Here is a 3,548-nt window from a genome sequence, read left to right on the forward strand (position 1 = left end):
AATAATAATAATAATAATAATAATAATAATAATAATAATAATAATAATAATAATAATAATAATAATAATAATGATAATAATAATAATAATAATAATGAATAAAAGTTTAGGAAGGTATAACAATGCATTATATAACAAAAAATGGACTGTATACCTGTTGTAACTTGGTAAACTGTAGTCCGATAATAAATTCAAGAACAACTTCATCACAAAGAACAGTAGACTACCTAGATTTTATCACCTCATTAAAACACAAGAATAGCAACACGACCCAGATTAGACGAATCGTCTCCAGCGTGGAAGGACCTCTATATAAAATATCCTGGTTACTTTCTCACATCTTGAAACCCATACTCTCCACCTTTCCGGGACACGTCAAGAACTCCGACGAAGTCATTAAAAGACTGCACCAATTACCCCCAGACCAACTCAGGCAAAACGGATACGCCTAAAGTCTTGACGTTGTCTCAATGTACACAACGGTACCAGCACACTCAGCGGTCAACCTATTGACTGACTGCATAATAACGTCCAACACCGAATGCTTCGGACTTACCGCAGCTGATATCCACCAACTTTTGTCCATCATCGTGGACAACACCTACTTCACTTTCCAGGACCATATATACAAACAGACAACAGGTCTCCCCATGGGATCCAGTCTCTCGGGCCTACTAACCATCACTTATATGTGCCATCCAGAACGTCGAGCACTCAACATCTGCCGCTCATGCGACTTCTTCACCAGGTACGTAGATGACATCCTCATACTCACAACCTCACGTGAAGAGGCTGAAAGAATATTCACAACGTTCAATAACATGGACATGAACATAAAGTTCACTATAGAACATCCCAACATCACTGGATCGCTATCACTACTTGATTTCAAACTGAATATAACGGAAGAAGGGGAAATTCACACCGAGTTCTACAGGAAAGCAGCCAGTAGAGATATGTTTGTCCAATACAATTCAGCACTTCCACTCGGTGCCAAAATAGGATACGCCAGAAACGAACTTGCACGCATCCAAGGCAAATGCAGCAGAACGGAGGACAAGGTGACCCACACTACACGCTTCCTAGATATATTGAAAACCAACGGATATCCTAGATCCATTGTAAATCGGCTTAAGCATCCAAGACAACCAACATGCTGAACACATAGAAAACACAGCAATACATGCTTCCTTAAAATCCCCCATTTTAGCGAGAGGATAACTACAGTCATCCGAAGAGCCATACGAAGAGAAGGGCTAGACATACAACTAGTCCACTCCGGCCCCTCTCTGAGAGGACACCTCGCAAAGAAACTAATAAGGGACAACAATCAATGCACATTAACAAATTGTCCCATCCGTGACACAGATTTATGCCAACGGGTAAATGCTGTGTATAGAATACAATGTAACAAATGCAACAAGTTCTATGTGGGTAGCACAACAAGACCGTTACACGTCCGCATCAAAGAACATCTGAACACGAGAGCCTCCTCCTTCAGAAAACATCTAGACAGATGCCGGAACACCGACAAAAGCATAAGTCACAATTGAGGCCAATGAAAGAAATTTAGGTAATTTAAGAATCAAAGAAGCTTTACTCATACACGGACTAGGACCCCAAATTGACAACATGATGGAAGTTGGTAATCAATATATTATTTAGCTACATCTGGATGTGTGTAGGTTCATTCTTAATAATATGCTCATACATTGTTTACAACAAAAAAAAGGGGGGAAAAATAATAAAAAAGAAAAAAAAAGAGAAGTTGCACGTATAACACATAACTTAGAAGCAGCGCCACAGATGTATCAACACAACACACACGAGATTGAAACAGCCGACCTCACGCACTTCTCATGAGGAATTCCAGAAGGAGCTTCGTGAGACCACTCCTGAGATGCTTCCAAAAAAAGAAAAGCCGTTGGAAAACCAATTATAGCAGAGACTCCAGCAAATTAAGATCTGAAGAAGGAATTCTAATTCCGAAATATCATCGGACTATGGATAACTAAATTACAACAGGTATATAATCCATTTTTTGTTCTATATTGCATTGTTCTACCTTCCTAAACTTTTATTCTTTACAAACAATACACAATGCTTCAAGCGAACTACAATACTCTCCTAATAATAATAATAATGATAATAATATTTTTATCATTAAGGCGGCAAGCTAGCGGAATTGTTAGCACGCTAGGTAAAATGTTTAGCGGCATTTAATCAATCCTTAAATTCTAATTCAAATTCCGTCGAGGTCGACTTTGTCTTTCATCCTTTCGGGGGTTGATAAATTAAATACCGGTTGCGTACTGGGTCGACCTAATCGACTGCCCTCACTCCCACAATTTTTTTAGAACGTGGAATAAAGTACCCTGAGGTATTCAAATGCGGCCCTTCACATTCTGAGCTCAGTTCCTGTAGAACTCAGGAATTTTCATTTTCATTTTTCCATAGTCAATAAAATAAAGTACTAGTCGAGTACTGGAAACGATATAATCGATAATTCCTTGTGCTTATTTTAGAAATTATCGTTATTATAATTGATTTTCCATTAACTTTGCAATTCATTCATTCATTTATTGGAGATCGATAAAATAAAGTACCTGTCACGTAATGGGACTGATACTATTGATTAAGCCCCTTGTGCCTAAAATGGAAACCATTGTAATAATTATTCTTCAGATGAAGAGAGGGGTTATCTATCGATGGATAATGAACAATATTGACTTTTCAGAATAATGAAAAGAATAGAAGTTGTAACATGCATTCTTTTGCCAAAGGGTACCAACGTTTTGACTGACATCATATGTAGAACATAAGCTGTCAGTTTTTACGAAAAGTAACCACAAGCAGTAAAAAAGGGAGAAGGGAAGTAAATGAATGAGTGAGTGAGCGAATGAGTGACTGAGTGAGTGAATGAGTGAGTGACTGAGTGACTGAGCGAATGAGTGACTGAGTGAGCGAATGAGTGAGTGAGTGAATGAGTGAGTGAATGAGTGACTGAGTGAGCGAATGAATGACTGAGTGAGTGAGCGAATGAGTGAGCGAATGAGTGAGCGAATGAGTGAGTGACTGAGTGAGCGAATGAGTGAGTGACTGAGTGAGTGAGCGAATGAGTGAGTGAGCGAATGAGTGAGTGAGCGAATGAGTGAGTGAGCGAATGAGTGAGTGAGCGAATGAGTGAGTGAGCGAATGAGTGAGTGAGCGAATGAGTGACTGAGGGAGTGAATGAGTGAATGACTGAGTGAATGAGTGAGTGAATGAGTGAATGAGTGAGTAAATGAGTGAGTGAGCGAATGAGTGAGTGAGTGACTGAGTGAGTGAGCGAATGAATGACTGAGTGAGCGAATGAGTGACTGAGTGAATAAGTGAATGAGTGACTGAGTGAGTGAGTGAGTGAGTGAGTGAGTGAGCAAGTGAGCAAGTGAGTGAGTGAGCGAATGGATGAGTGAAAGAGTGAGTGAGTGAGTGAGTGAATAAGAGAGTGAGTGAATAAGTGAATGAGTGAGTGAGTGAGTGAGTGAGTGAGTAAAAGAAAGAAAGAA

This window comes from Octopus bimaculoides, chromosome 16 (assembly GCF_001194135.2).
Source record: "Octopus bimaculoides isolate UCB-OBI-ISO-001 chromosome 16, ASM119413v2, whole genome shotgun sequence".
Taxonomy (NCBI): Eukaryota; Metazoa; Mollusca; class Cephalopoda; order Octopoda; family Octopodidae; genus Octopus; species Octopus bimaculoides.